Genomic DNA, 20,445 nt, shown 5'->3' with positions numbered 1-20,445 from the left:
TCAACCCCCCAAAAGATCAAAATTTAAAACCTGAAGTATGGTTTCTACTAAGTAGGTATTACTTTCAAACATCATAAAGTCAAAATATCCTAAGTTAAAACTAAATTAGGGACTGTCTACACCTGTTTCAGAAATTTCAAATGAGTAATTTCCTACTTCTACTTATTAAAAAAAACAAGTCTTGCTATTAGAGTACACATACATGAGATTATTTTATTTTATATTAGTGTCAGAATTAATGTTCAGTAATATAGGTCTACATCCAACTACCTACTTTTATTATAAAAATTTCAAATAATATGGAAAATATTGTATATAAAGAATCATATTTCAAGCTACCATGTACCCACAAGTACATTTTCCTCTGTCTAGCAGAAGTAACCTGTGTCTTGATTTTCCTGATTATTATACCAATAAATTTCTTCACATTTTTAATATATCTCTGAATCTCTGTAACTTACAAGTAGAAGTTCACAGAGAGGTAATATGTACAATGTCACACACACACACACACACACACACACACACACACACACACAGCCCAACAACAACAACATCATCAACCCTCCTCAAGCAAAAACCAAAACCAGCACCAGGGAGGGGATGTAGCTCAGTGGTTCCAGCACTTGCCTCATAAGCCCAAGGACCTGAGTTTGATCCCCAGTACAAAAACAACAACAACAGCAACAACAAAAACAAACTCTATCCTACTACTAAGGCAATCAAGTGGGAAAAATGTACTTCTAATAACAAATATGGTAAATCAGTGACAACCTTCCATCTCAGGTTAGATAAAAACAGCTTAAACTCAAATAAAGAAGAAAGTAAGAGAATGAACACAAACCAATGACTATGAAAAAATAAATAAATGTACAACAAAATGAAAAGCTTGGTGTTTTAGAAAATGTAACAAAATTGATTAGCTAAACTAGTTAAGAGAAAAAGAGTTCAAATTTATAATACAAATGATGATGCCCTAAAAAACGAGGCTATCATGAAAATGTTACACCAAATTAAATGATAACTTAGATAAGGAGAAAGTTTCTTGAAAAATATAATTCACCAAAACTGACAAAACATAGAGGAAAAAAAAATAGTCCTACTACTTAATAAAAACCTGTCCACAAGGAAAAATCCTTACACAGTTCATTTCACAACACAGCACGTCTACAGAAGAAAAAACAAGTGGGAAAAAAATTTTTTTTGTAGATTTTTTGACTATACAAAATAGGTCAAGCACATTAAAAAAAAAGAAAAATATAAGAAAAACTCTCTCATTAACATAAATGCAAAAACTCTAAACAAAATAAGAGAAAATCAAAACCTGACAGCACAAAAATAATGCCAGAATATGACTAACACCAGAATCTATTAACATATTGTATTTATTAATATAAAAAGGGTAAAAGTCACTTTAATAGTTGTTCAAGAAACACAATAAAATTCAACATCCATTTAAGATTAAAAAATCTTTACAAGCTGGAAATAAACTTCCTTAATATTAGAAAGACATTAAAAAATGCACATGTACATCTACCCTATAGTAAGATGTCCTTGTGTCCCTGTGAAATAGCAATGAGACCAGGCTATAGGTAACAACAGTATAATGTATGTACATTTTAAAAAGCCCAAAAGATTTACAATTTTTTTATCAAAGAAATGTTTAATGAGATGGATGTGTTCAATTTAAATATTATATACTGTATAGCTATACTGAAATATTGTGCTACCCCATTAAAATGTACAATTTTTGTCAATTAAAAAAATAAATTCAATCGTTAAAAACTGCATACACAGACAGAAAGAAGCAGTATTATCACTTCTTCCATTCAACATGTACTAGAGGTGCTAACCAGTAACTAAGGCAAGAAAAACTAAATCATAAAAATTGGAAAAGTAAATGATCACCATCCAAAGGTAACAGAAAGAACAAGGAGGGTGGCAAGGTCAATATCAAAACTATATACAAAGCCAATATAAAAAGACTATTTTAGCAACAACAAATTAAATATTGTAAAGATACTGTATAATTTTAAAATCTACTTCTTAGTAATACATCTCACATTCTCTACATTAAATCATAAAACAGTATTGAGGAAAAGTAAAAATAAGCAAAATTAATAGAGGAATACATCATACTCGTAAAGTGGAAAGTTCATTATTGTTAGGACAGCAATCTTCTACAGATTGACAAACTCAATACAATCACAAAATATCAATGTTTCTTTCTGTGGAAATTGACAAACTGTTTCTAAAATGTATATGCATACACACACACACACACACAAAAGGTTAGGAATCTTAGCAATCTTAAAGAACAATGAAACAGAAGAACTGAGAATAAAATATCAACTTAAATACAGTAAGTGAAGATAAGAATAGTCGGTCTAAAAATACAGAAATTGAGAAAAAATGAGTAAAGAAACAGGGTACACATATATCAGCACAGTAACTTGCAGTGTAACAAGTGGAATACATTTTGAACAATGTGTTAGGCAATTCTGTCACTGTGTGAATATCAGAGAGTTGACTTACATAAAGCTAGCAGTAGCTATAAGGTATAGCCTATTGTTCTAAGCATGTTACTGTCCTGAATACTGTGGGAAATTCTAACACAATTGCATTTCTATATCTAAACATAGAAAAGATAAAACATAGTAAAAAGATCTCTAGAAATGGCACACTTAGGACACTTAAAATGAATGGAGATTGTAGCACAAGAAGCTGCTCTGGGTGAGTCACTGAGTGAATGTAAAGGCCTAGAACATTACTGTATACTGCTGCAGACTTTCAAATACTGTGTACTTAGGCTACAGTAAATTAATAAATATCTTCACACTTTAATAATAAATCCTAACTTACTCTTAATTTTATTGTAAAAATTTTCATTTTTTAAAAAAAAACCTCTGGCCTTTTTGTAAAAGCACTTAGTTAAAACACAAGCACATTCTTGTTCTGTTTTCCCATTTTATTTATTAAACTTTGTTTAAAGCTAAGACAAAAACACATTAGCCTAGATCTACAGACAGTGACAATCACAATTTTTCTCACCAGAAAGTTTTCAAGGGCAATAAGGCATGAAGCTGTTATTTCTTTTAACAATGCTTTCTCTCAAAAGAGCATGTTTTTTACAGAAATATGCCCATGGATGAATCTCATAAGACAAACTGTTGAGCCAAAACCAAGGCATTAGAGAATATATTCATACAAAGTTTTAAAACAGTTAACTTACACTGTAAGAAATCAGGAAGCATTAATCACAGATGCAGAAATAAAAAGACTGAAAAATTAAAGATCTCAAAGTCTGTAGTTTAGAAATGAGAAACAATTCACTAAAAGGGGGATCCAATGAAATAAACCAAAGTAAGAACAGTTTAACACTTGTGCCACCAGTAGGGGGAAATTATCAACATATTCAAAAAATACACAGAACACATTAAAAAACACACAGAAAATTAATATAATGAAATGAGTATTACTTATTGGCTACTTGAAGAATAGAACCATGCAAAGAGCTCTACTATTTATGTAGGTGCTTTCTTAAAGGAAAGAACCTCTGATAGCCTTTTTAAGTATGCTTGCTACTTACTCCAGCAAGCCACCAATACATTTCACATCAACTTTTCAACATAAATAACTGAGGTGATATTCCTCTGTAAGTGAATCTTCACTATTAAAAAGCCTCAATGTGAAAATTTATTTTACAATAATCTATTTCCTAGCTAACTGTGCAGAAATATATTTGTTAATTAACAGGCTATCTACACTATATATACCTAACATCTTCCTATAAAACAGGGAATTAGAAAACAATATATCTTCTAAAGAATTTCCATATGCCAGGCTTAAATATTTATCTGTTTTGACTCTCAAAATAATTCCATTAGAAAGGTAATAATTGCCTCTGCCAATGTTATAGATTAATAAACTGATAAAAAAAGGAAAACAAAAAAAGGCTAAGGGATTTGTTCAAAATCATAGCACAAAATTTTGGCTTTGCTTGCCTGGTATAAACCCAAATTTAAAATAAATTCTTAAAAATACATACTTTCCAGCATGTCAGAAAAACAAAAGTAATGCTTGGTTTAAAGGAAAATAGGGAAAAGAAAAACTATGAGAAAAGGAAAAACATGGAAACAAAGTATTGTAAACAGAGAAGGGTAGAAAGGGTGAAGGTAGGGCAGGAGAATGGGGAAAAAAGTAAGAACCAAGACACATCACGTAAAGGTACAAGATCCCAATGATGAATGTAACTGTATTATATACCTAAAATGTACCAATAAACTTAATGGGAAAAAAAAGTCAGAACAATTTTCTAATTTCTGGATTAGATATTGTACCCACAATGAAACTTTGAAATTAATACATAGTTTAAGGCAACTTATTTCACAATACACCTATTAGATAACAAATTTTCATTCAAAAATGAAGCCACAACCTAAGCTGAAAAATGAGGTTGACACTGGTAGGTTAGAAATTTTGAGAAACTCACAGGACACGAAAAGGGGATATATTAGCAGAGAAAGGGAGACAAATCACAATCCAAGATACTAGATATATTCATAGCTCTTTCATGGAGCTCCAAAGAAAAATCAGCTCTTTATCAAATACAGAGAGTATGAAAAGGCCAAATAGAAATTTAGGTTAGCTGAAGACAGATGGACTTTTTAAAAACTGACAGTTGTGGCTTTACCCATCACAGTAAAGTCTTAAAATTGCCCTCTAAGAGAGCTAGGGATTTAGCTCAGTGGTTCTGCTGCCTTCCTCCCAAGCACAAGGACCCAAGTTGGATTCCCCGTACCAAAGGAAAAAAAAAATTGCCCTCTAATGAAGTGGAAAAGGGCAGGGGTTTAGCTCAGTGGTGTCGTCACCTACCTCACAAGAATAATATAAGACTGATAGTCCACACAAAAAAAGCAGAACTTGCAAATGACATTAAAAAAAAAATCCCTGTTCACAGAAGTAATGGCAGAAATCTCATGAGAGGAAATAATTTGATATACAGATGAGTGAGGCATATAGGGCTCCAAGTAGCTATGATTAAAAATAAAAATCTTCCCCATGGCATATAATAGTCAAGATTCCAGAAATTCAACATAATAAAAGAATATTAAAAGCTGTTAAGTAAAAAAATCACCTATAAGAGAGACAGCATTAGAATCACAGCAGACTTTTCAACACAAACCCTCAAGTGAAGGAGAGCCTGGAGTGAAGTATTTCAAGCCCTAAAAGAAAACAACCTCCAACCTGGATTGCTGCATACTGCAAAACTATCTTTCAAAATCAATGGAGCAATAAGACAAAGAACACCTGAGAAACTTCATGAATGCCAAACCAGCACTCCAAACAATTATAAATAATATCCAAGAAAAACAAAAAGGATAACTGAATGAGGCCCAACAGGGCAAAGCCAAAAGGAGAGGAAAAAAAAATTAAAGGGAAAGGGGGGGTGATAACAGAGCCAACAGGAAAATATCATAACAAGGATAAGTCAATACATATCAGTTATAATCATCAATGTTAATGGCCTCAATTTATCAATCAAAAGAAATAGACTGGCAGAATGGATTAAGAAGCAAAGTCCAACAATATCCTATATACAAGAAACACAATTAAAATGAAATTCATGACTGAAAGTGAAAAGATGAAAAATAATTCTCCATGTGACAGAAATATGGCAAAAAGCAGTGTCAGCTATCTTATTTGCAGACACAATAGATTTCAAACCAAAACAAATTAAGAGAGACAAAGAAGGTCACTGCATCCTTGTAAAAGGAATAATCCAACAGGAAGAGATGATAATCATAAATATATATGCACCAAATCCTAGTGCTATATGAAACAAATATTAATGGACATGAAAAACCAAATAGGCACTAATACAATTGTAGTGGGAGAGCTCAATACCCCACTGTTAAAAATAGATTATATAGACAGAAAATGAATGAAACACTAGAATTCAATCAAACTTCTGACCAAATAGACTTAATTGATGTCTACAGAGTATTCCACCCCACAAAATAAGAATACACATTCTTTCCAGCTGCAAATGGGTCATTCTCTAAATAGACCACATGCTAGCTCAGAGAACACGTTTAAGTAAATGCAGAGGAACTGAAGTTATCCTCTCTATATTACCAGACCACAGTGTAATTTAATTGGAGATCAATAGCATAAGAAAACACAAGAACTTCACAAACACATGGAAACTGAATAACACTCTTCAGAAAAAACCAAGGGCTCACAGAGGAAATTAAAAAAGAAATTAGACAGTCTCTACAATTAAATGATAATGTCAGTACAACATACAGGAATCTTGGAGCAATGAAAGCAGACCTCTGAGGGAATTTCATAGCAGTGAATGCCCATACGAGGAAAATAGAGCAAGCTCAAATAAGTAACTTCAAACTCCTAAAAAAAAAAAAAAAGAGCAAGACAAACCCAAAACTCATACAAGGGAAAAAATTATAAAGATCAGAGCAGAAATCTATGCAAATGGAGACTAAGAGAACAACATAAAAAAATTAACAAATCAAAGGTTCTTTGAAAGAATAAACAAAATTGATAAACCTTTAGCTAACCTTATCAAAAATAAAAAAAAATAAAAAAAAGGGGAAATAAAAGGCTTGAATCTATGCATTTCGGAATGAAAAGGGAGAAATCACAACAGATCCAGCAGAAATCCAGAAGATAATTGATACCTACTTGGACAACCTATTCTCCAATAAAATGGAAAATACAGAGAAATGGACAGATTCCTAGATACATATGAACTACCAAAGTTGAACAAAGAAGATATAAAAAGCCTAAATACCTCAATTACAATCAGTGAAATTGAAAATGTAATTAAAACTTTACCAACAAAGAAAAAGAAAAAGAAGAAAAAGAAAAGCCTGGGTCCTGATGGCTTCACTGCTGAATTCTGCAAGATATTTAGGGAAGAGCTAATTCCACTACTTCTGCAACTCTCAAATGAAACTGAAAGGGAAGCGATACTCCCAAATTCATTCCTGGAAAAAAGCATTACTTTGATTCCAAAAGCAGTGAAAGACCCAACCCAAAAAGATAACTATAAGCCAATCTCACTAATGAACACAGATACAAAAATTCTCAACATGGTACTGGCAAACAGTATACAGAGGATCATTGAGAAGATCATACACCCTGACAAAGTGGGATTCATCCCAGGAATGCAAGGATGGTTCAAAATATGTAAATCAATAAATGTAATACAGCATACTAAGAATATCAAGGGCAAAAACCATGTGATCATCTCAATAGATGCAGAAAAAGCATCTGACAAAATCCCACCTATTCATAATAAAAAAAACACTACAGAAAACTGGAATAGATGGTCTTTATCTCAACCTGATAAAGGCTATCTATGATAAACCAACAGCCAACATCACACTAAATGGTCAAAAACTGAAAACCTTCACGCTAAAATCAGAAACAAGACAAGGATGTCCACTATCAATCACCACTCCTGTTCAATATAGTTTTGGAAACATTGGCCACAGCAATTAGACAAGAGAAAGAAATAAAAGGAACAAAGATAGGAAAGGAAGAAGTTAAACTGTCACTGTTTGCTGGCAATTTGACACTTTACATAGAAGACCCAAAAATCTTTGCTAAAAGACTAAGACTTAATTGACAGATTCAGCAGAGTAGCAGGGTACAAGTCAACACTCAAAAATCAATAGCCTTCTTGTTCACAAATATCACACTTGCTGAGAGAAATTGCGGACATAATTTCTTTCACAGTAGCATAAAGAAAAGAAGTATCTAGAAATCAATCTAACAAAGGAAGCAAAAGACCTCTACCTTGAAAACTACAACACTCTGAAAAAAAGAGATTGAAGAGAATATAAGTAAATGGGAAGGCAATCCTAGTTCCTGGGTAGGAAGCACCAATATAGTAAAAATGGCCATACTTCCAAAACTGCTATATAAATTCAATGCAATACCAATTAAAATCCCAACAGTATATTTACAGGACTAGAGAAAACAATACAAAAATTCATTTGGAACCAGAAGAGACCTAGAATAGCAAAAGCCATCCTAGGCAACAGAGACATGACAGGTGGTATCACAATCCCCAACAGGAAACTATACTACAAAGCCACTGTGTTAAAATAGCATGGTACTGGCAAAGAAATAGACCAAGAATCATTCAAACAGATTAGAAGATTTAGAAAGAACTCCAGACACATTCAACAACCTCATCTTCGACAAAGGAGCTAAACATCCTCACTGAAGAAAATACAAGTTTCTTTAGTAAATGGTGTTGGAAAAACCAGATTTCAACCTGCCAAAGATTAACACTAGACCCATATCTTTTACCATGCACTAAACTAAAATCAAAGTGGATCAACGATCTAACTTTTAAAATAGAAACACTAAACTTGCTGGAAGATATATTAAGTAGAACTCTTGAAGAAATCAGAATACTAACAGACCTATGAACAAAACCTGAGCAGCATAGGAACTGGCATAAAGAATCAACAACGGGGATCTCATCTTATTAAAAAGCTTCTGTACTGTAAGAGAAACCACCAACAGAGCTAAGAGACAACCTATAATGTGGGAAAAATTTTATTCCACTTGTTCTTCAGACAAAGGACTACTATTTAGAAAATATAAAGAACTTAAAAAATTCAGACCCCCCCAAATTTTAAAACCCAATTAAAAAATGGGAATCTGAAATGAACAGACATTTCTCAAAGAAGTAAAATCAGCAAATAAACATACGAAATGTTCAACATCACTGTTCATTTGAGAGATGCAGATGAAAAAAGCATTGAGATTCCACATCACTCTAGAAAGAATGGCTGCTATCAAGAAATCAACCAGTATCAAATGCTTGCAGGGTTGTGGGGAAAAAGGAGCCCTTCTCTTTTATTGCTGGGAATGAAGAGACCTATGGAAGTCAATATGAAGATTATCTCAAAAATCTAGGATTAGAGGTCTCATTTGATCCAGCTATTTCCCTGCTGGGTATCTTCCCCCCTCAAAATTAAAAAAATCTTACCACAGCAATATATGTGAATCTGTATTTATAGCAACACAGTATGTAATGGCTAAAACTTGGAAACAGCTCAACTGCCCATCAACAGGAGATGATAAAGATGTGTGTGTGTTTTTTGTAATAAAATGAAGTACTACTCAGACATGAAGAGTGAGAAACTAGAGATATCCATAGCTAACTGGATGCACACTGAGGCCATATTCTTAAGTGAAATACATAGAACATACATGTGTAAATACCAAATAGCTTCTTTGGTGTGAGAAACTACAAGTGCAAATAAGGATCAAAATGTATAATACACAATGTGAAATAGGAAGAAAAGCTCTAAATGGGATGGGGAGCTTATAAGGGTAGAGGAAAGGAAAGAAGGGTAAGGAAAAAATATGAGAAAATGAAAAAAATGGAAACAAAGTCTTTGTAAATAGGGAGGGTAGAGGGGTTGAATGATGGGCAGGGGAATGTGCAAAAATAAGAACCAAGATATATCATGTAAAGGTACAAATCTCCAATGATGAATGTAACTGTACTGTATACCTAAAATGTACCAATAAAGTTAATGAAAAAAAATTCCATACTCAAATTTATTCACAAACGAATGCCAAATAAAGAACATTTTCAGACATTAATTACTTGCAGTTCTGCACATGGCATATTCCTATAAGTAAAAATTTTGAAAATATCATTAATTTATAAATATAGGTACGATTATACTAGTATATATTTTTAAAAACTACTAAAAGTATTAAAAATACTATAAAAAGTAAAGTTACTTAATTTTTTAAAAATCCTGACAAATTATCTTGCACCCCATTCAATATAGTGGTTCATTTTGAAGACCACAGCTCTACTCAAATGAAACAGAAAGAAAAATATTGAATTGAAGAAGAAGAAAAAAAAAAAACCTAAGGGAATCCATAGGAGTCTGTCACTTGGAAAATTTTCCAGTAAGTTTTAACACATGTAAGACTACATTTCAAGACTACATTTCATTTTCAACAGGGTGATCCCACTTTGTTCTAAAGCAATGCTATAATCACATTTTATTTAAACATTTTTAGAATGGACTGAAAAAAAAGTTTGGTTACAGAATGATATGCAAATATCCTGATAAGTAAAATTAACAACAAATAATTGGGAGATTGAGGGCTTAAGGAGGAAACAAGTCTATTACAGTGTTGGATAACATGGTCTATAGGAAATAAAAAAAGACCTTTGTTAATAGAAGCCACTAACTAATTAAAAGCAGGCACAATTTACAGTGGGAGGTTGAATTGGGAGTGGGATGGTAACTTACCATTCTATTTATTCTTATGTAATGCAAAAAGTAATACAAAAGCAGTACACAATCCAGTATGCCAATTAGGGCCAGCAGCCTATAGGCCACAGGTTGGACACAATTGGCAGTCTAGAGCTTCAGTTACTATATTTAAAAAGCATCATTTACAAATAATTATATTTACATATGTCATTCTAGTTGCTACAAGTACAATTTTTCTATTCCTTACGTAATAGAATGTACACAAGGCACAATAAGAAAAGTATAAGCCCATTTGCTTCAATGTTAACTGCTATATCCCCATAAAATAAATGGTTAAGTTTTATGTGACAATTATATATAGTGATAATTATACAGAGTATATGTGGGTTAGCTAGAAGCCAGAAGATTACTTACAATACCAAGTTGCACAGCTTCCCTGGTTATCTTCTGTTTTTTAATCAATCATTGATATGTTTATTTATACATTCTTTCATTCATTAACCCATTCAAATATTTCCCGGTAGCCTAAATTATTGCAGGCCCTGTGAAAATGAGGACAACAAAATGATAGCGCCTGAAGTCCTAATTTGAACTAGCTCTTGGAGGCTCTCCAGGCAAAATTTACTATTACTTTATTATCAGACCATATCATTTTTATTATTTGTTTAATTATAATAATAATGATGTTACTATTATTGTTTTTGCTATTACTGAAGTACTAGGGGTTGAACTTAGACCTCATACATTCTAGTCAAGCACTCTACCACTGAGTTACATCCCCAGGCTCTTTTACTTTATTCTGTAACAGGTCTCACTAAGCTGCCTAACCTGTCCTCAAACCTGTGATTCTCTTCCCTTAGCCTCCTAACTAACTGGGATAATAGGCATGCACCACCATGGGTGGCCTTATTTTTTGGGCAAAAGTATCTAGTTGCTAAAATCAGATGTCACCCAAATTATATATGTAAATATATATATGCAGAATAATTGTGATAAAAGGAACAAGATCATCTTCATACTCAAAACCAGCATATTACGTTCAAGTTCACTACAGTTTCTAAAATCAAATCTACTTAAGACACTGGCCAACAAAGTTTTGCAAATTTTAGCAATGGCTTAAAATTCATAAAAGATAAATCATCGGAAATTGCTTTGTGCATGGTTAATTTTTTCATACTTTATGCAATATAAATTTTACACAATTTTTAAGTTTTTAAAGCCAATTTGAGCTCTATTAATTATGGTGTAACACTATACACTTTAAAGAATTATTTCAATTAACAAGCAGTAATTTAACCTTATTTTTCTGCATTGGTATCTTATTTTAATCTGTCCATTTTAAATATCACGTACATTAAACTTAACCATCATATGACCCTATACTAGGGTACCCTATACTAGGCACCAGCTTTAGAGCTTTCATTAATAACACACAGTTGGCTGTGGCACATGAATTATAGGTTCTCCACCATTTTTGCTGGTAAAATGATTTACTCCCATTCTCATAAAGACATTCTCATAAAGACATTCTCATAAAGAATGTCTTTCACACAGATTTGATTTTTACAGAGAAAGAAAATTAAACACAGAAAAACAATGTGATATAAGGTCTTAAGAGTTTTAAATAAAAAAATCCAACAAATCAGAAATTAAATCCAGAAATTTTGACTCAAAGTATTATTTTTCCAATCACTGTGATTACCATATTTTCATTTATATACAACTGGTACAGAACATGGAAGATACTAAGCAAAGATTTACTAACTGCACTTAAAGTCAACCAATGCTGAAGAGTTACACAAGTACAAAAGTCTATTAATTTAATTGACTGCCTCCAAAAACAAAGTACTGAAAACAATTTGTGGGGCCAGGGATTTAGCTCAGTGGTTCCATCACCTGCCTTGCAAGTGCAAGGTCGAGTTTGATCCCTGGTACAAAAAAAAAAAAAAAAAAAAAAAAAAAAAACAATACAAATGATCCAGAGAATATTTTTACAGTTAAGAGTTTGGTTTCTGATACTAGACTTGGGCTCAGTCCTAAGCAATATGAGCTTTTTTAGGCCCAATTTTCATAAAGTGGAAATAATAAATGGTGTTATGGCTTATGTCCTCCCAAAGCCTCATGTGCACATGGTGGGGGCGGGGTGTGGGAGGTGGCTTGATTGTGGGTATGCGATACTGGACTAGAATGATACTAGGACTAAGGGTAAGTGATAACTAAAAAGGTTTAGCATACTTCTAGATGCGGATAATGGAAGCCCTATCCTGAGTGCAGGTGGCACCAATCAACAGACTTATAACCTGGATGGAATATAAAGCGAGAGAGGGAGGCAGGCTTGCTGCTCCTGCTTACTGCCTGCCTGCTGGCCTGTCCTGTCATAAAACTCTTCCTTTGTCATGCCCCTCTGTCATGCAACCTTGCCTTGGAAACCTCTACAAATTGTAAGCTAAAATAAACTTTTCCCCCTTTAACTTTGCGTGTCAGGCATTTTGATTCAGCAGTGAGAAAAGTAACACAAAAGGTAGTATCTCAAATGACTACTGTATTGAGTGGGAATGTATAGAACAATAATGGAGAACCTTTTAGAGTTTTCAATGATACAAACAATCAGCTGCAGCATGTATACGACAGGTTCACCACCACTGGTATACAAGATAAACAGTACAATGGCACAAAGAAAGGATTCAATAAATTAGTTTTATGCAAAAAAGTATCAATATGAAACTCAAAGATATAACTAGTTTACAAGATAGTAATAATCTCACAAACTATGAAGGAGAGAAAAGTTAAATTCTGTAAAAAGAATTTAGAGTGGGCCGGGGATTTAGCTCAGTGGTTCCGCCGCCTGCCTTGCAAGTGCAAGGTCCTGAGTTCAATCCTCAGTACCAGAAAAAAAAAAAATAGAGTTTTTGAGGTATTATTTTTGCTTTTAAAACTTTATCATTTGGGTTATTAGCTATTGCATCAGCTATTAACTCAACTGTTCTCACACTGCTTATCTCTAACAGCTTCCATCTGATCTGCCTTTTAATGAAAGATTTGAAGGTGTAATTGGAAAAAGAGACTGATAGCTGGAACGTCTCTTAAGAATTGTGTAACCTTTGAGAGAACTTCCTTTGAGGGAGTAATGGAAATGATTTATATCTCTATCAGAATGTTGTTTCACAGTTGAATATAATATAGCCAAAGCTCAGTGAAATATATCTGTAAGAGCAAGACATAAAATGTAGGGTTTTGAATTTTAAACATGAATATATTGGTTTTAATAATCCTTGCACAAGTTATTTTCCCTTTGTGGCCCTCAGCTTTCTCACTTTCAGGCAGTAAGTAATTCTTCACTTAGAAAGATTAAAGTGAGTACTAAAGGGAGTTAAGTCTATAAAGTACTTATGGTAGTTCCTAAAGAGTTAGTGGCTAGTTCTGGAACCACTAATTTACTGTAGCATTTTCTAATTTATCTGACCTCCAAAACTTTCATCCAACATACAATGTTCTCTTTCTCCCACCTCATTCTTCCCCAACTTCTTTTGTTTCAGGAAAATTTGGCTAACATCTGAGTAAATCTTACCACCCTCCCAATTATTTATAAAACCATACTAAACTCCTTTGCTTTCACTTTTCCTTCTGTTTCATTTAAGGATGGTGAAAATTTTTTACTTCGTACTGCTCTGGTCTTCTTTACTAATCCTGCCCAAAATCAAGCTGTTATTGACTCCACTAATACACCAATGAGAGGAAACAAAGAAGCTAACTAATTGACATGTATTAGAGCTACTTAATTGTTGAAAAAGTTCTGGAGGATACACAGTAATTTTGCAATACCTTTTCACTAATCTCTGAAGCAAACAGTCCTCCAACAAGTCAATAATCCTTACATATCCATCAAGATACAGCCATCAACCAATTTCTGTAAAAATTATTTCTCATGTTACTGCTGAATATAAATGTTTCATTAGTTACATAATAAAAAATATTAAATTAAGAGCTCTTCTTACTAGTTTTCCATTCACTTTTAAAAGTATATACGGTAGAAGCTAGTGGTGCATCAATAATCCACCAGTCTGAGAAGCTAAGGCAGGAGGATTATAAATTCAAACCCAGCCTGATCTATTTAGCAATTTAACCAGACCCTTCCTCAAAGTGAAAAATAAAGGGCTGGGAACGTAGCTTAGAGAGAGGCTCTAGGTTCAAGCATCAGTACAGGCAAAAACAAAACAAAACAAAAAAAAACACACACACACACACACATATATTTATATATATAATATGCTCCTTGTTCAGAATTTGAGGGCAGTGAAACAATTTCATATTTGTCTAGCATTTACTGAACATTAAACAACTAAATAGGTCAAGCACTGATGAAACAAAGGTTACAAAAGTAAGCCCAGAGAAGCAAATATCTAACTAAAGCAGTTAAAGTAGAATTGTGAAAGTATTCTTTTCTTACACTACGAAGGATCTAAAAACAGAGCCCAGACAAGAATTTTTGTACCTTTTCAGGTACCACTGCTCACTTTTTCATCCTATCACAAATGTTCAGCAACTGCAGGACGTAAATGTTATATGCTCTTATCCTCTTCTTTCTTGCTATATCACCTGTTCACCTCTCTTCTAATCATACTTTCTTACTGAGGACTTTGGCATGTGTCTTCCTTCAGAGTCTTCAATATTCCCATCATCTAGGATAATTTCACACTTGTGGACTTTCAACCTACCAACAACAAAGCTGCATAATCTCACTCACTCAACATTTTATTAATCTCTTCCAAAGTGAACTTAATGAATAGCTCGACCAATTCTAAAAATAAACCTTGGCTTATCTTTTTATAACAGAACTTGTTCTGTCATCAAGCAATACCTTATTACTAATACTTTCTTGACTATTTCATTTATCATTATTATCCCTACTATGTTTACTTCCTCCCTTATCAAATCTCAAACTCACAATCACTTCAAACACTCCCTACCATGCATGCTTAACATTTCATTCCCTGTTCTTTTACCACATCACCTCGTAAACTCCTCTACTCCATATCAGTCTAATCATCCACTGTCTGCTCCATTATTTCAAATGATGGGCAATGGTGTAGAAAATCTAGAAAAGCAGCAGCAGCAGAGCAACTTCATAAGGATGTGCTATCATTAAATATATATTTCTGTTTTTTAACTAACTGCTCTCAAAAGGATTTGCTTCAAAATAAAACTCTTAACCAAATAATAAAATAATTAATTGTAAATTTACATGTGAAAATACTATAGCCAGAGCTTTCAGGCTACTGTCTTCAATATATTAGTAACCAGGCATATGTGCCTACTTAAAATTTAAATTTAATGAAATTAGAAATTTTATTTCCTCCTAAGTGTTTAAAGATATTCATAACAAGAGGACCATAAATGGAAAGTGAAGAGTAAAGAATATTTGTACCATGATACAAAGCTTTATTTTAAAAAGTTAATATACTGAGCATGGTGGTGCACACATGTAATCCCAGCACTCGGGAGGCTGAGGCAGGAGGATTGCCAAGAGTTCAAGGCCAGCCTGGACTACACAGCAAGACCCTGTCTTTGAAAACATCAAAAAAAAAAAAAAAAAAGAGTATGTTTTATGGTGAGACTGCTTAACCACTGTTTCAGTTCACACAACATCATTTCCCACTGATCTCATCTACTGCTCTCTCCTGGGGGCTTCAAGAATCTGGCAAGCAATAAGTATATTCTATGTTCATGCCAAGTGGCCAGGTAAAGGCAGGATCATCAAATATATTTCTTAGAATCATTCAGAAGGACTTAACTGCCCCTAATCATCACTGTCCTAGCTCACTTCCAATGACAAGGATCCCTCAAATATGTCATTAAAGTGTTGGTTACATTGTAAATAGGAAAAGTTAGAAAAAGTGTACTTAGTCAATGACTTTCAGATTTTACCATTCAAAACTCTTATCACTGTTATATGCATCCTATATATCACAAAGACCAGGGAAGAACCTGGAAGTTAAAATAAGAAAGTTTATCAAATCCACTCAGGCTTATTTTAATGCAACTAAAAATAATATTTCATTAAAATTAATTATCTAATACAAATTTAAGTCAGGCAGGATGTTGGGGCAAAAAATATAACTGGTACTAACTCAAACTAAAGCAGGACCGAGAGCCTTGAAAAACCTTTAGAACCTCTTAAGTTAAAGACTTTCTAGTAAATAAAGTTTGACAAAATAGCAAACCTTCAGATAAAGGGTTGTAGTACTTCTGTACTTCTATTCCATTACACCTTGCATATCCATAAATATTACAATGGCATAATTCTTAAAATATTTTTACCACATAGTTGCTGAGTAGAAAGGAGGGGGGATAAAAAAGGAATGAAAATAAATGAAACAAGATGATACATAGAACACAATTTGTTAGGAGATTCCTAAATTTTAACCCAGATTCTTTTGAAATGGTCAGTGAAATTTATTTTTAAAATTTCACAAATAAAAGTTACAGCAAGCTGTGAGCACATGGTAAAGTTTATTTTCAATAGATCTTTTTTTCTTTTCAACATTACTTTCAAATTCTGAAAACTGAGTAATCCGTTATATCGATAGTGTTTCCTTTATTTAAAGGGTAGCAAAACTTACAGAATCAAGAACAAACACAACCCACCATCTGGGTAGTCAGTCAAATAAGAGCAAGTGTATTCTAGCATTGTGTAATTAAAACTTTGGGCCAATGATACAGCTTACTCAATAAAATAAAAAAGCCTCCAAAAATTTTAATCAGCTTACGAAATCTGAAAACCTGTTCTATGTTTAGTAAATGCAGATATGCACCATTTGTCAAAAGTCAGTAAACTTACACTAGAAAGCTATGATTTTCATTATTTCTTCAAGTACTTAATTCGCTTTATATTCAGAATCTTATCAACTGGAATTGGCCACCAGCATCATTTTATGGGTTTAAGAAAATGTATATGTCTCTATTCAACTGTTGCTTAACATTTCAAAGAATGTACAAAGAAAGGGTTCATAAGTAAAGGAATCATGTTTATCTATGTTGAGAAAACTTCCTACTCACAATTTATACCCACCAGAATGGCTTAAGAATTAGACACAACATCAAGTAAATGTTACAGTATGTGGGACAACTAGAACTCTCACTTATTCATGAGATTTTAAATTGGTTTACTGTACTTTGGAAATCACTGGGTATACATACTAAAAGTGAACACAATATGTGTATACACAACTCAATCATACAAGATAAATTCCCTAGGAAGACATATAGGTACATGTGTGTGTGTATATACATGTGTGTACACACATGCAGTAAAAGGCACATACAGGAATATACAAGAATATTCTACAGGGGTCCTATTCATTATGGCTGCAAACTATAAACAACCTATCTATCAAGAGTAGGATGGAGAAATTACAATATGTAAATGATGTCATACAATGGAATACTATGGACTTGGGATTGAATAAGCTACTGCTACACATAACATGACTATATCACATACTTAGGGTAAGAAGTCAGACCTGAGATTGTACATGTCATATGTTAACCTGTGCATATCTCTGAACGCATGTTATACTTCAAAAGTTTACTAAAACTAAAAAGAAAATATTAAAAAAAGTAGACCTAATGCCTTGAAGTTCATAATAATATCTTGTTCCTAGTGCCATACACCCTCCACCCTGAAACAGAGACATATTTTTAAAAAATCTTCCGTTATGCTAATTTAAAACATTTTTGTCTTACAACAAAGAAGTCTACATTAAGGCAATAGAGGGCCGGGGATTATGTCAGTGGTTCCACCGCTTGCCTCAAAAAGCGCATGGTCCTGAGTTCGATGCCTGGTACCAAAAAACAAACAAACAAACAAACAAAAAAGGCAATAGAAAGCAAAAGTTAAATACAAATATGACAAAATACTAATTTAAAAAGAATTTTAACACCCAAGCTTTCCCCCCATCACCAACCTGAACACACTCAGATATTCACCTCCCTTCCACTTGCCACAGTTTCACTCTTCTCTATAGGCTTCACAGAAATATTTGAGAAGTACCCACCTACTCCCAGCATGGCAGTTACTATTAAAAAAAGAGGACATAAATTCTGCAGTACCACGCCTAAATACTCAGTCACTACACAATATTATTAACTCCTAAAGAATAAGTTCTTGTAGTTCAAAACTATTTCTAATTCATTTCACTATTATAGTCGGCAAATAATTATCTGTGAACTAAGTGAATGATGCAAGCCCCAAATAGAAAAAAGTTAGGAAAAACTAAAAAAGTGAGAATGAGGAAAAATCAAGTTCAGAAGTCTTAACCTAACTTTAATTTCAGGGACACATGACAAGATTTTGGACTTAATATGAATAAAGAAAACTATGTTCCTATAAAACCATTACAGAAAGAACTGCCTCAGTATTGCCTTTCCTCCACATTCTACACATTGCAGAAGTAGTGTTTTAACTACAATTACAACATGTGTCTCTAATATTAAAACTCTTTAAAAATAATCCTGAATGAGTTCCTTATGAAATTGAAAGATATCTCAAACACATCACAGGATTTCAATATGTCATCATGGCTCATCAGTATTCTGATTAAGTAAGTCACAACTAAGGTGAAAAGTCAGATATCAGCAAAACTTTTTTTTGTTTGTTTGTTTTTTGAGACAGGGTCTCACTATGTAGTTGAGACTGACCTGGAACTCACTATGTAGTCCAGGCTGGTCTCGAACTCACAAAGATCCTCCTGCCTCAGCCTCCTGAGTGCTGGGATTACAGGCGTGCACCACTATGCCCGGCCCAGCTAAACTTTTTAAACAGTATTTTTCATGAAAATAAAAATATAATTTAGGTATCAAGTGCCAAGACTACAGTTTTATGTTTTAAAAGACAAATCAATAAAGTACTTTAGTCTTCACTGTGCACATAAAATATTATGAATCACTTGACTGTCATTTTTTCTCCTTTTAAGTAATCATATGCTGACATATCTTAGATCACAAACAGAATCACTATTTTTAATGAACCAGATATACAAAAGCACTTAAATAGATGGAAAGCACTACTCTAAATATAGCTCAGTTTTCATTTCTCATAACTCTATGAGGTGGTAACATTATCATTTCCATTTTAGAGAGGTGAAAACTAAGCTTTTAAGTAACTTGCCTCAGTCAAAAAGCAATTAAATAGCAGGATGCTTGAATGTCCTTATCTTTGCTATATTGCCTGAAAAGCTTTCAAGTAAAAGAAAATAAATCCATCCTGATTTTATTTCATGTTTTGAAGATCTTGCGTGATAACCATGAATTACACTTTCCACTAACTGTAAAGCACCCATTTTGTTATATTTTAACATTTCTGAAATTAAATATCTAACAATTGTAATTCACAGTGCACTTTTTTTTGGGTCCATACAATAGTGATACATTTGGTAATGAATATCAACTGCAATTCAAGAAAGTATCTATATCTCAAGGGTTAATGATAGAAATAAATGAGATAAAATATTTAAAGCACTTGACATAATATCTGGCACAAGTGTTGTAAAAAGGGTATGTCTTTCCTTTTAACTAAAAAGATCTATGAGAAAACAGTGTAACAGTATCTTTACACTGTAGTTTTCAATTTCACAGACCCATTTTCAAATAAATCTGATGATACTTGGCTAAGAAAAAAATACTGGTTTCAATAAATTTTTGATGGTAAAAGACTTAGGGGGAAATGACAGAAAAAACAAGTGAAAATAAATGAGGCAAGTGAAAAAAAATACTAACAACATTAAAACATCAACCAAGTGGGGTATGCTGGGATACAACTGTATTTGTATTTGGGATACAATTTGTATTTGTTTTGAGGAGGCTGAGGCAGGAGGATCACCAATGAGTTGAAGACCAGCCTGGGCAACATAGTGAATCCAAGGTCAGGCTGAATGAATGACACAGCATGACATTGTTAAAAAAAACAAAAAAAATAATTAAAGCATAAACTAAATACTTCCACCCCAGTACCATCTAATTTAAAGCCAGTTTTCAAATGCCATTGATAAAATGAAGAAGTATCTTCACATTTTAAAAGATATACCTGAATCAGATAGCACAAATTCAGATTAGTGTGTGCCTATTCCGCATTAAAAGCTTTTTTTTTTTTTTTTTTTTTTTT

The 20,445-nt window shown here is 33.1% G+C and overlaps 1 protein-coding gene across 2 annotated transcripts in view; it reads right to left on the bottom strand.

Annotated features, from left to right (window-relative positions):
- The window catches only part of Spopl (speckle type BTB/POZ protein like), a 54,212-nt gene that overhangs the window by 26,320 nt on the left and 7,447 nt on the right, over window positions 1–20,445 (bottom strand). Inside the window, exon 1 of one of the 2 annotated variants that reach the window (XM_010606141.3) lies at window positions 10,701–10,809. The exons of the other annotated variant lie outside the window; for it this stretch is intronic. The gene's annotated coding sequence lies outside the window, so the exon portion shown is untranslated. Of the gene's footprint in view, window positions 1–10,700; window positions 10,810–20,445 lie in introns of those variants that run through there. 2 annotated transcript variants of the gene reach the window in all.

The sequence above is a fragment of the Fukomys damarensis genome, unplaced genomic scaffold (assembly GCF_012274545.1).
Source record: "Fukomys damarensis isolate Sample0158 unplaced genomic scaffold, DMR_v1.0_HiC HiC_scaffold_29, whole genome shotgun sequence".
In the NCBI taxonomy this organism is placed as follows: Eukaryota; Metazoa; Chordata; class Mammalia; order Rodentia; family Bathyergidae; genus Fukomys; species Fukomys damarensis.
The sequence above is the reverse complement of the archived record's forward strand: the minus strand, read 5'-3'. Positions and strand labels throughout refer to the sequence as shown.